We start from the raw sequence: 14,253 nt of genomic DNA on the forward strand, positions 1-14,253 counted from the left end.
AAGAAAGACGATGAACAAGATAGATGCAACAGGACGACTCGTTCAATGGGCAATTGAATTGGGCCAATTTGACATCGAATATCGGCCTTGAGCAGCGATCAAAGTCCAAGTACTGGCAGACTTCATTGCAGAATTCATTTATCCCTGTAAGGAAGAAGAATCCCCTATGGAAATATGGACAATCCAAACTGATGGGTCAACCACGAAGAAAGTGGGAGGAGTAGGAGTAGTTCTTATATATCCAGAAGGAGAAACGTTGAAATATGCAGTCAGATTGTAGTTTCCAGCAACCAACAACGAGACAAGTACGAGGCATTGCTGACTGAACTAAGCCTAGCAAAAGCTCTAGGAGCAAAGAGTCTCTTCGTTTAAGCTGATTCTTAGCTAATAATAGGACAAGTCAAGTGAGATTATGAAGCCAAAGAAGAAAGGATGCAAAAGTACTTGAAGATCATCCAACGACTCTCATAGCACTTTAAAAGTTTAAACTTTGTGCAAATCCCTCAATCCAAAAATGTAGAAGCTGATTTTCTAGCAAGATTGGCCTCGTCAAATGATTATGATGTGACCACCAAACTATGTGTAGAAATAAGGAGGCAGCCAAGTATAGAAGGTGAACAAGTCCTGATGATAAAGGAACAAGACGAGTGGATGGTTCCCATTGTCTGTTATCTGAAAGAAGGATGGCTCCCTGAAGATAAAACGGAAGCCAGGAAGATACAAATCAAAGCAGCTCGCTTCATCATTATTGAAGACGTGCTGTACAGATGAGGATATTTTCTCCCATATCTAAGATACGCTAGCTCAGAAGAAGTAGATTATGTGCTTCGCGAGATACATGAAGGAGCCTGTGGAAACCACGCTGGGGCAATATCCTTAGCAGTAAAGGCGCTCAGAGCAGGATATTACTGGCCAACCCTACAGAAAGACACATACAACATCATCAGAGCATGCGACAAGTGCTAACGCTTCGCAATTGTCCAGACGAAACCAGGAGAGACAATGACACCCATCTCCTCACCATGGCCCTTCGCCCAATGGGGAATTGATATTATGGGTCCATTCCTTCTAAGGAAGAAGCAACTTAGATTTCTAATAGTCGCAATTGATTACTTCACAAAATGGGTAGAAGCAGAGCTAGTAACGACGATAACAGAGGCTAAAGTCACAAGCTTTGTGTAGAAAAACATCATTTGCAGGTTTGGAGTCACACATGTCATAATATTAGACAATGGAAAGCAATTTGACAATCCCAAGTTTCAAAAAATTTTCAAAGACTTAGGAGTCAAGAATCACTATTCTTCTCCTAGACACCCTCAGGCCAATGGCCAAATAGAAGTGACGAACAGAAATTTGCTCAAAATTATCAAAACTAGGCTTGAGGGGGCATGGCCTGAAGAACTACAAAATGTCCTTTGGGCATATAGGATGACCACAAGAGTTCCAACAGGAGAAACACCATTCAGATTGACATTTGGCATTGAGGCCGTTATACCGGTGGAAGTAGGACTGATGAACTACCGAGTCAAAACATATGAAGACCAGAGGAATCAGCAAGAGCTTAACAGCAACCATGACTTAATTGACGAAGTCAGAGAAGAAGCTATCAAGCGAATGACCAAGCACAAGTAAGCAATGCCCAGATACTATAACAAAAAGGTTAAGATAAGAAGATTCAACACAGGGGACCTCATCCTTAGGAAGGTGTCACAGGCAACAAAGGACCCATCCCAAGGAAAACTGGGACCAGCCTGGGAAGGCCCCTATGAGGTAATCTGTCATTCTAGAGAAGACTCCTACTATTTGAAGTCCTTAGACGCCTCGACCATGGAACATAGAACACTTGAAGAAATACTACCAATAAGGAACGCTTTACATTTTCAATTTGCTTAAACTTCATAATAGTATGTATGACAACCATTATTTTCGTCATTCATAAAACCAATAATACATGAAAGAATTATCCATGCGTATTTGTCAATGATTACCCGTGATCTATCACTATCAAAATGTGCGCAACGCTTAGGAGTCGTCCTTGGGAGACGTCTCAAGGACCTCTGTCATTGAAATTTCAAATCAAAAGCTATTCACACACAGCCAACGTAATCATAGCCATTGAAGTTGTTGATATGCAGCTAACAAAGTCGACTAAATTAGAGTTGTTCAAATGCAACCAATATAATCGTCATTCAAGACAAAAAAAAAAATGGTTAACCTAGAAGATGCTCCAATCGTCATTCAAACATGACTCAATAAAAAGCTATTCAAACACAGCTAAAAATACTAAGTTGTTCAAACACAACTAAAATCTTAATTCAAACATGACTTAATAAAAAGTTGTTCAAACACAGCCAAAAATACTAAGTTGTTCAAACAGAACTATCATCATTCAAACATGACTCAATAAAAAGCTGTTAGAACACAACTAGCATCGTCATTCAAACATTACTCAATAAAAAGTTGTTCAAACATAGTCAAAAATACTAAGTTATTCAAACATGACTCAATAAAAAGCTATTCAAACACAGTTAAAAAAACTAAGTCATTCAAACACAACTAAGATCGTCATTCAAACATGACTCAATGTAAAGCTATTCAAACACAGCTAAATAATACAACTAAGGTCATCATTCAAACATGACTCAATAAAAAGCTGTTCAAACACAGCTAAAAATAATTAAGTTGTTCAAATACAACTAAGATCGTCATTCAAACATGACTCAATGTAAAGTTGTTCAAACATAGCTAAAGAATACAACTAAGGTCGTCATTCAAACATGACTTAATAAAAGCTGTTCAGACATGGTTAAAAACACTAAGTTGTTCAAACACAATCAAAGATCATCGCTAAGCTAGTCAAATATTACTGCTCATTAGGGACAGGGTTTACAGGGGTTACAACAGTGGCCTCCTTCATTCCTTCAGCAATGTCTATGGCTCCCTTCGTCAGATTCTCCGTAGTAGCCTCAGAGGACAGGAGCTCTTTCTCGACATCATCCACGGCCAAACCGGAAAGGTCCAAGCTAGGGTGGCACTTTGCCATCCACTTCACGAGAAGATCAAAGCCCTCCACGTAGTACTTGCACAATTCATTAGAGTATTCGTCAAAGTCTTTAAAATCCTGTACCGCCGTGGCCCCGACGTTCTCCAACTTCAACTCCAAGTCACCAATTTGCTTGTCCTTCAACTTGAATAAGTCCTTCTCCACTTGCAAGCTCTTCTCCAAAGTTGCCACATGCTCCTTGTCATTCTTAGCTTCGGCAGTGAAAATAGCAACTTTGTTTCTAAGTATCTCATTCTTAGCAGATAAACACTTGACCAAAGGCTCAGACGTGGCCACCTTCTTCTCTAAATCCAAGAGCTTCCCAGAGCCAAATAGGGACTCCCCCAAAGCCTACAAGGAAATTTACTCTCAACAGAAGTAAAGTAAATGAAAAAGAAGAAGCAAATACGACCAACAACACATACCTACACAAGCTTTTGGATATGAGATGATATCACCTCACTGGATGACTTCGCCATCAAAGGACTCAGATCATCCACAAAAAGTGCCTCATGGACTTTCAAAGCTGTTGCATCAGCATCATCCCAGAAGGGAAAAGCAACTGAAAAGACGAGAAAAATGCACCAGACATAGGAACTCCCCAACTACGAAAGAACTTGGGGGCATCGTCCAAGTCCTCACCTGGGATGAACTCTAAACCACTTCCAGAGATAAAAAAGAAATTTGGCTTCCAATTTCAGAGAGACGAGGGGTAATAGAGGATTAACCTAGAAGCCTTATCCCACGGCTTAAACTCATAATAGCCAGAGTCCTTAGATTTCCTCAGACGATAAAAATGGAGAAACTTCTCCCTCCTAATGACATCACCATCATTAGCGGACATCCACACCACCATGCAAGAAACCAGGATCTGCCAAGAGTTAGGCACTAGTTGTGCCAGGGCTAGATGCAAATAAGAAAAAAGTTCCTTAATGAAGGGATGAACAAGGAAATGAAAGCCACTGGTAAAATCGGCCTCGTAAAAACAAACCTCATCGGCATAAGAGTAAAAAGCCCTCTCTTCGTCACTTGGGATCCTAACTTTTACAAAATCAGGGAACTAGAACCTATCCTTAATTCACTGCTTGTCTTTTCCCGTAAGGGAACACGAGATGTTCCAGCATTTATAAGGGGCGGAAACAAAAGTGGCCTCCGAGACCACACGATCATCAGACGAGGATAACGTTGTCTCTAGGTTGCTAGACCTTACCTCAGACATCCTCAGCAACTTAGCTACCTCAACAGAATGAGAGACCAAAGGAAACAAAGAAGAAAGGACAAAAGTATACGGACAGTCCTTCCCTACAAAGGAACTGACCTTCTCAAGATGCTCCCTCTCTACGGACTCTACCATGGATGAATCAGAAAAGAAGAAGAAGCACGAAGGACTTGCCAGGAAACACAGATCAGAGAAAGGAAGCTCGGAGAAACAAACCCTAGAATGGAGATTTGAATAAGGAAAAACACAAGAGAAAGGAAAGAGGAGAGAAAAATGCAAAACAAGTTCCCAAAATTCGTGTGGGAAAACCAAGACATGTTCATATGTCGAACACATCATGGCCGTACATGAGGTGTTCAACCACCCAGACATCAAATCTTCATAAATGCGCAGCACACAGAATACAAAGTGTTAGACAAATTTGTTCTTATCTCATCTGAAAGACGAGATAACGAACAAGGGGGCAACTGATGAACCAGAAATTTATAGTCGTCATTACATAGACTTTGTCATTCACCCAGAGAAGATGTTACGCATTTATTACGATCATTGATGACAAAATGTAATTGATGGACCAATAGTCACAGAATGAGTTGTGGCCTCCAGACAAAGATTCTGTAACGCACTAGTCGTTGAGCATAAATGCAGCACATCATTGCCCATTTATGAGGCATACAACTATAAAAGAGAAGACAATAGACACCCAAGGTACGCCCAAAATTACACACAAATACTCTACGAAATCACTCTCAACTCGTTTTCTCTCTAGAATCTTTCTCCCTTACTGATTTAAGCATCGAAGGTGGTTTGGCTGATGCCACACCGGCGTGTTACTCTTCTCCTCAATTCATTTTGTAGGATTCTCACCTACAGAGATGACCCCCTTCACAACATCGTCCATCTACTACGACGAGGAGCTCAACCGTTGATTTTTTGCATCATCAATATATATATATATATATATATTCAAAATTAACCAATAGTAAATACATAGAATTACATACCTATTTTTTGGAAATTCACATGCTTTCATACATGTGTCACACCCTAGTTTTAATTCATGTTTTTTCAACTTATTAGGACACTCATCACAAGAGACATAAACTGTGTCACATTCTACTAGAAGTGTGATATAAGATCGCCCACTAAAAAACAAAGCAAAGCCATAGGGCGATAGACTAACCACTCATCAATCAATACAAACCACTTAAGCCAAAAAAAGTATAAGGTGATCGATAAATATCACTAGACTATGCAACCATAAAGTAGGATTGCAAAGAAACCAACCACTCAGACAAAAAAAGTATTAGGAGATCGATGAATATCACCAAACTACCAATTGAAACCATCTTCAAAACCTCCTTTAGAAATGTTGGCATGCCCATGACAACCCCATGTGCATGCTGTCAAGGCCAAGGCGTGGCCATGTGCATGTTGCCAAGGTCATGGCAGCCCAACATGATCATGTAGCCAAGGCCATAGCATGCTCGTGTGTGTGCTGCCTAGATATCCAAGAGAGGCCAAGTAAATTTGTATACAATCGATGTATGCAAATTAAGTGCATTATGGCAGCTCAATTCTGCCAAAATGATGGCCTAAGAAGTGTTATGGATCAAATAACCAAATCCTCTATTGGTCATCAAGGTCACGCAGGCGATATAATCAATATCCCCTCACTGTAATCTCTCTTTCTAAGTTCGATCTTGATCTAAACACCTCCATCTCTCTTCGATCTCTCCAATCTAAAAGAATTGAAGCATCCATGCTCCTCTGCGGTAAACCCCAGGCACCACTCTCTCTGAGCATAAAGCCACTATGTGGACCTGATCTTTCCAAACCCTAATAGAATTTTGAGAAGCATGGAGACAAGGGCGCAACCATTGAGATATGTTTAGACTGCAAGCTAAGTGACAGAGGGGTGGTTCAAATGGAGTATAAGGTGATAGACTATATCAAACTTTGCTAGCTATTATGGGGGGACAACATGTGTGAATATCTATAGAGCAGATCCTTCCTGGCTCTAGTGTAATCTCTTAGAAAACTAACCACAAGTTTTTTCAAAGTACGTTGAAAAAACATGTCTATACCATGATACATCACATTAACCATTGCTAGTACAGAAAAAATATAAAAACAATGGAAGGGGCAGAAGGCAGAGTCTTGATTCATTATTATATGATATCATCCTCTATATGTTCTCAATGCTTCCACTTTTTTGCGTCTTCAAATTGAAGTGTGTGTCTGTAAGGCATGGCATGTGTTAGTATTAGTGCCAAACATTTTTTTTTTTTGATAAGTATTAGTGCCAAACTTTTGTAAAAGTAACATTTATAGATGATACCTTCTAAAACTAATGAATAACCCCAAAGAGGGTGGGTGAACTTTCCCCCCAAACATAAAGAAACTATTATTGTTAGAACAAAGTTTAGCTACAAAAATAGCTATAGCCTAAGGCTACAGCCTTACATTTTCTTCTTATAGAGATGAGAATGGATGACCTTGGTGGTTAGCCATGGAGGTTCAAAGAGAAGGAGAGAGAGAGAGAGGTTTCTAGAAAATTGGGCATACAGCTAGGGTTTTTAGTGGTTTAAGTAGTAGTGGACAAGCAACCTCCGCTAACTCTTCAAAGAATCATTTCTTTAAGCCTCATAATATGAGAAGAATGACATTTGAATAATAGCAAGTGGAAAGCATTATCACGCTTCTATTATGCTTGAAAGGCATAGTAACTCACTTGAAACAGAAGCCAACCTATCAGACGTTGTCGCTTTTCCCAATTAATATTTCCTATTTTCCTTTGATTTTGTGATTTCTATAGAGAAATTTTATTATGTAATGTCTAGTTACAGGAGTTGTAGTGCTTTTGAGTAAACTTCCTTATAGAAGGAATAGTTAAACACACCTTTAGCACTTTCTATTCCATCATTGAGTCAATTCCCAAGAGTTTTTAACATATTGATGGTTTGTTGAAGAACACATTTTTCACATATAGACGTGAACTTTGTACTTCTTTTTGGTATCAGATCACAGTATGTTTATGTGTGTAATTGTGAATGATAGAAAAGTGGGTTCAAGTAAACAAAAGTGAGCACAAAGTATTCACCATTAACTTCAGCACATATCAACATATTAGTGAAATTGATAGTAAAATTGAGTGGGTCACTTATTTGAGGGCTAAGGCATATACAAAACTAGAGATGGGTGATCTGCTTCACCTAGGGATGGGAAGGTGTTAGGCACCAAACCCCCCCCCCCCTCCCCCCGGTCCTTAACTTTCATGTGTTTGGTTAATAACTTGTGTTAGGTTGTGATGCTTAAGGTTTCTACATTGATTCTATGTGGTGAAGCCTAGGGTTTTTTGTTTATCCCTGCATTCTTATCCTTATTTTTCTACACTATTTTACATCAAGCACAAAATATGTTTAAATTGTTAAAAGAAAGTATCAATCATCAAATAAGAAACAAAAATACTTGATGTCTTTATAATTTCAAAATTACTTGAACTTAATATATAAGAAATGGACAATGCTGAAAGCCCCCTTCCGACTAGAATGTGCACAAAAGACTTGAGTTTAGAAAATCCCCTACAGAGAGAAACATGATTTTGCAGTCGTCATATGAATCTAATACTATAGTGACATAGCAGAGCACAAAAAACAAAAAACAAAAACAAAAACAAAAAAAACAAATTATGGGACTCTTTCCTCATGAAAATTTCAAATCAAGTTGTGACATAATCGAGAACAAGGTAGCTAGATATGTTTCATCAACACCTCCAAAAGAAAAATCGAAAGGAAAACGCAGCAAAAAGAAGAGAAATAGAAATACTCCTCTAGAAAGGACTCCATATCCCAGCAATCAAGATCACTAATTAGGAATCCTAATTATTTAAGAGACTGCAGTCTTTGCAAACCCCACTCCATTCTAGTGGAAGTAAGTTTTTTGCAGTCCTCAATTGCTAAAGAAATTAGATTGGATAGCAGACCACCTTTTGGAAAAGACTCAAGCTGTGGACAATTTATGATTTGCAAAAATTCAAGGGAATGTTTTATATTTTCAATTTCAAACATTCAGTTGTATGTTTGTAATTTTTTTTTTCCCGATGTACTACTAAAAATAAATATAAGTAAAATCAAGATTGAAACTTAGCTGCTCAAGTAGAATTAATACCTGATTTGGGTTTGGGCATCCATTTTTATGCAATAGATGTGACCAATCTTTCCCCCCTATTTTCCCTTCTTCCTTGGCAATTGTTTTGTTAACTACTCTTCTGGAATGTATTTGACCAAGCCTTTTGTGGCACTTACTACTGACAAATGGAAATAATCTTACAAAAGAACCCATAAAAACTAGAGAACACCAGCTTTGGACTAACAATCTTAGAAGAAATCCTTTTATTTTTTCCATTTTTTATTGGATTAACCAATTTTTTAAATTTAATTATCCATAAACAACGTAAGTAAGAAGCATAAATAAAATCAAATGGAGGCTTAGAGGGCTGAGTGGAACAAGTACCTTATTGTCAAGTGGTTTTTGATCTCATCTACACTTTTGGCTCAGATAATGAGACTTCATCATTGATTTGTATGATAGAGATGTGAGCAATCCTGCGCCACCCTTCTTTTTTTTTTTTTTTTGGGAAATTTTTTATCTAGGCAAAACATTGACAAAACTGTAGCTTAGAATGGAAACAAGAAATCCCATCTTCTAGCATCTACTTTAGTCTGGGGCAGTTTGAGATAGACAATACTTGAAGAAAGGTAAGGAGTTGAAGGCCCTTCTTGTCTAGGGATCTCAGATTTTGAAATTCCTTTATGTGAAAAGTGCTAAGACTTGTGGAAGTCCTCTCCAGGAATGCACTTCTCTTCCCTGCAGTCATGACAAGACAATAATAATTGATTAAGAGAGTGCAATCTTTGCAAACCCCACTGCTTCCTTTTGGCAATGAGTTTCTCAGAAGCATCGATGGCAAGACAATTCATATTGGTTGGTAGACGTTCTGGAAAAGACTCAACTTGTTGACAATTTGTGATATCCAAAATTTGAAGAGATGGGAGGAGCGTATCCATGTTTTAAAGTGACTTGAGACATAGGCAATCATGAACTTTTAACAGTGTAAGGTTGGGGGCTGGCAATCCCCCACTGGGAGAATCTATAAAATTAAGGCATTCCTTGATTCCAAAGCTAGGATAACAAGTTCATGTCCCTCCCAAACTGAAAGAGACATGATGTTGACACACATGTTGATTTTGAGACTACAAAACTTTGGAAAGATATCCAAACCAAATGATGATAGAGAATTATATCTATTGGATCAAGGGAAGAGTGACATGGGCATGAAGGAAATTTTAATTCCCTACATTAAAAGATACCTTTGAAGATTTTTTAGTGTAGTCAGTGAGCCTCAACCTGAGCAATATAGGGCCAGCCGCTGGATTTCTCTCTCTCCACACCTCTGGACCCTTGTTAATGTTGTTGATGGTAAGAAGGGAGTTGGGCAAATCCTACTGGTGTGCACAAAAAGGACAGAAGGAGTAGTGACATGTTGAGCCTTTGGAGCTGTCTAGAGTTAGGAAGACAATCTGCACCCACAGAGAGGTAATAACCAAAAGCAAACCTATCATCTTGAGATGCTTAATGCAAATTCCAAAATGTAAAGAGAGGTAGTCTTAGCCATCCAATCTGCACTCACAGGTAGTTTGTAGCATCAGATGATGTAACTTGAATTAAACTAAGGAACATATATAAGATATACAAAATATCCTTCTCTATGTGGTAATATGTATCCTTTATGTTTTGATAAGCAGAAAGCATTATGAAAAAATGAAAACTAGAAATACATATCCATTACGTAGGACCAAAGAAATAAAATTCTAAAACATTGAGCTACTAATCTAAACCCCACCATAAAAATTAAGAAGCTCCCTTTCACTTTCTTAAATGCTTCAACTTTTCCTTGTTATGAATTTACTCCGAATGATGAATATCTACTTTCAAACGTCATAAAAATCAGCAAAAAGGAATTATGTTTGATAAGGACTGAAGAATTCTTATTTTTAGCAACAAAGGATGTGTTTAAAAATTCTGTGTTTTGAAAATTTGCAGGATCCATACAACATGGATTTTTATTGTTTGCGATTATAGAACATTTAATTAGGCAAGAAAATCATTTAATTCATTAACTATTTATAGAGCGTATATGATCACATGTGATTATTTAAGCCAGTACATATTATTTCCATGAGCTACCAACAAATGGAGAATCATTCAACATCATGGAACATCCCTAGTTGGACTGTAATGAACCCAAAAGCTAGTGAAATAGAATCCTTAGTAAAGAAAATATATTGGCTCGACAAATCATTGAAAATATAAGTATGCAACTAGGAATATATTCAAAATTTCCAGTAATGAATGAAAATTTTTTGGTGTAGGTGTAGGTGTATGTGGTCTTTTTATGTTTTGGGTCAAAGCCAATGTTTACAGTGAGGTGGGGTAGGGGGAAATAGATATAGACTCCTTAGTCACATGTGTATTCTACACTAATCTCATCTAAGAGATTTCATTACTTGAATCTTGAAGAGCAAACAAAATCCTGAAAACATTTAACGTTTTCAATTCCAATTTCTTTCATATATGATAAATTCTGTTTAATTTCACATTTAAAAAAATAATGAATAAAAGGATGGCAATCATAATCATAGTGAAACACTGACATGCATCACTCAATCAAAACATTGCCTCCCACAAAATAGTCACTGACACTTGCCATTCTTTTTTTTTTTTTTTTTAATCAATCCTACCCTCCTTTCCAACAGCCACGGGATTTTCAAGAAACTAAGGTCATCTGCATATTTTACAAGGCAAATGTGAGAATTACTCCCTATACCATAAATTTGATTAAATGAATCTATTTAGACTCCTTAGTCACATGTATTCAACACTGATCTCATCTACAAGATTTCATTACTTGAATCTTGAAAAGCAAAAAACATCATAAAATGTTTAACATTTTCAATTCCAATTTCATTCATATATGGTAAATTTTGTTAAATTTTCCATTTAAAACAATAATGAATAAAAGGACGGAAATCAAAATCACAGTGAAACGCTGACCTGCATTGCTCAATCAAAACATTGCCTCCCACAAAAAGTCATTGGCACTTTCCATTCTCAAATTGTTTTCTATCAATTTTGCCCTACTTTCCAATAGCCATGCAATTTCCAAGAAACTAAGGTCGTCTGCATATTTCACAAGGTAAATGTGAGAATTACTCCTTCTACTATAAATTTGATTAAATGAATCTGTTTACACTCCTTAGTCACCTACATTCAACAGTGATCTGAACTAAGCGATTTCATTTACTTTTATCTTGAAAAGCAAAAAAAAAAAAAAAAAAAAAAAAATCCTGAAAACGTTAAACGTTTTCAATTCCAACTCCTTTCACATTTGGTAAATTTTGTTTAATTTCCCATTTAAAGCAATAATGAATAAAAGGATGGCAATCTGAATCACAATGAAACCCTGACCTGCATTGCTCAATCAAAACATTGCCTCCCACAAATAGTCATTGGCACTTTCTACTCTCAATTTTTTTAATCAATTCTACCCTACTTACCAACAGTCACGAAGTTTCCAAGAAACTGAGGTTGTCTGCATATTTCACAGGACATATGTGAGAATTACTCTCTAAACTATAAATTTGATTAAATGAATCTGTTTAGACTCCTAAGTCATATGTGTATTTAACACTGAATCCAATACTAGAGTGGCATAGCAAAAATAAATAAATAAAAATTCATGGGACTCTTTCTTGGTAAAAATTTCAAATCAAGTTGTGACATAGTTGAGAACAAGGTAGCTAGATATGTTTCATCTACACCTTCAAAAGAAAAATAGGAAGGCAAAATGGCAAAAAGAAGAGAAACTGAAATACTTGTCTAGAAAGGACTCCTCATCCCAGCAATCAAGATCACTATTTAGAAAATCCTAATTATTCAAGAGACCGCAGTCTTTGCAAACCCCACTCCACTCTAGTGGAAATAAGTTTTTTGCTATCGTCGATTGCTAAAGAAATTAGATTGGATGGCAGGCCACCTTCTAGAAAAGACTAAGCTGTGGACATTCTATGATTTTCAAAAATTCAAGAGAATGTTTTATATTTTCAATTTCAATTACAAACAATTGGTTGTATGTATATATATATATATATATATATATATATATTCTATTGTACAATTAAAAAGAAATATAAGTAAAAAAAAGATTGAAACTTAGTTGCTCAAGTATAATAAAATAAACACCTGACTTAAGGCATCCATTTTTTTTGCAGCAGATGTGACCAATCTTTTGCCAATATTCTCCCTTCTTCCTAGGCAATTTTTTTTGTTAACTGCTCTTTTGGCATGTGTTTGACCAAGCTTTTTGTGGCACTTGCTATTGACAAATGGAAATAATTTTACAAAAGAACCCATAAAAACTTAAGAACTCCAGCTTTGGACTAACAATCTTAGAAGAAATCCTTTTATTTTTCCATCTTTTTATCATATTTTAACAAATTTTTCAAATTTATTTATCCATAAAAAAAGTTAGAAAGAAGCATAAATAAAATCAAATGGAGGCTTAGAGGGTTGAGTGGAACAAGTACCTTATTGTGAAGTGGGATTTGATCTCGTCTACACTTTTGGCTCAGATAATGAGACTTCATCATTAAATAGTTTAATACAGATGCGAGAAATATTGCACTACACATTTATTCTTTCTTTTTTTGGTATTGTTTTGTCAAGAAATCCCATCTACTGGCATCTGCTTTAGTTTGAGGTGTCTAAGACAGACAATAGTTCTTTTGATAAATACTGAGATAGACAATAGTTGAAGAGAGGTAATGAGTTGAAGGCCCTACTTGTCTAGGGATCTCAGATTTTGAAATTCCTTTATAAAAAGAGTGCTAAAACTTGTGGACATCCTCCTCAGGAAAGCACTTCTCTTCCCTACAATCATGACAAGACAATAATTAATTTTTTTTTATAGGAAGACAATAATAATTGATTAAGAGAGTGCAGTCTTTGCAAACCCCACTACTTCCTATTGGCAATGAGTTTCTCAAAAGCATCGATGGCAAGACAATTCATATTGGTTGGCAAACCTCCTTCTGGAAAAGACTCAACTTATTAGCAGTTTGAGATATCCAAAATTTGAAGAGATGGGAGGCACGTATCCATGTTTTCAAGAAGTGACTTGAGATGAAGGCCATCATGGACTTTCAACAGTGAAAGGTTGGGAGTTGGCAATCCCCCACTGGGAGAATTTGCAAAATTAAGGCACTCCTTGATTTCAAAAGCTAGGATAACAAGTTCATGTCCCTCCCAAATAGAGAGAGACTTGATGTTGCTACACATGTTGATTTTGAGACTAAAAAACTTTGGAAAGATATCCAAACCAAATGATGATAGAGAATTATATCTATCAAATATGACAAAAGATTGAAGGGAAGAGTGACATGGCGTACATTTAAAGATACCTTTGAAGATTTTATAGTGTAGTCAGTGAGCCATAACCTAAGCAATATTGAACTAGTAGCTGGTTTTCCACTCTCTGTGCCTCTGGACCCTTGTCTTAGCATAGTTAAATTTTATGTTCTTGATGGTAAGAAAGGAGTTGGGCAGATCCTACTGTTGTGGATAAAAAGGACAGAAGGAGCAATGACATGCTGAGTCTTTTGAGCTGTCTGGAGTTAGGAAGACAATCTGCACCCACAGAGAGGTAATAACCCAAATTAGACATATCCTCTAGAGAGGCTTCATGTCAATTCCAAAATGTAAAATGAGGTAGTCTTAGCCAGCCAATCTGCAACAACAAGTAGTTTGTGGCATCAAATGATGTAACTTGAATTAAACGTGGGAACATAATAAATACAAAATATCCTTCTCTATGTGGTAATGTATATCCTTATGATTTGATAAACAGAATGCATTATCAGAAAAATGAAAA

The 14,253-nt window shown here is 36.8% G+C and overlaps 1 protein-coding gene across 1 annotated transcript in view; it reads right to left on the reverse strand.

Moving 5' to 3' along the window:
- The window catches only part of LOC126716027 (putative disease resistance RPP13-like protein 1), a 36,576-nt gene that overhangs the window by 5,027 nt on the left and 17,296 nt on the right, over positions 1-14,253 (reverse strand). Inside the window, exons 14-19 of the mRNA XM_050416941.1 lie at positions 12,911-14,109; positions 12,567-12,699; positions 11,379-11,504; positions 9,635-9,844; positions 8,778-9,131; positions 7,761-7,846 (exon numbers count right to left, since the gene is read on the reverse strand). The gene's annotated coding sequence lies outside the window, so the exon portion shown is untranslated. The remainder of the gene's footprint in view (positions 1-7,760; positions 7,847-8,777; positions 9,132-9,634; positions 9,845-11,378; positions 11,505-12,566; positions 12,700-12,910; positions 14,110-14,253) is intronic.

This window comes from Quercus robur, chromosome 1, assembly GCF_932294415.1.
Source record: "Quercus robur chromosome 1, dhQueRobu3.1, whole genome shotgun sequence".
NCBI classification, from domain to species: domain Eukaryota; kingdom Viridiplantae; phylum Streptophyta; class Magnoliopsida; order Fagales; family Fagaceae; genus Quercus; species Quercus robur.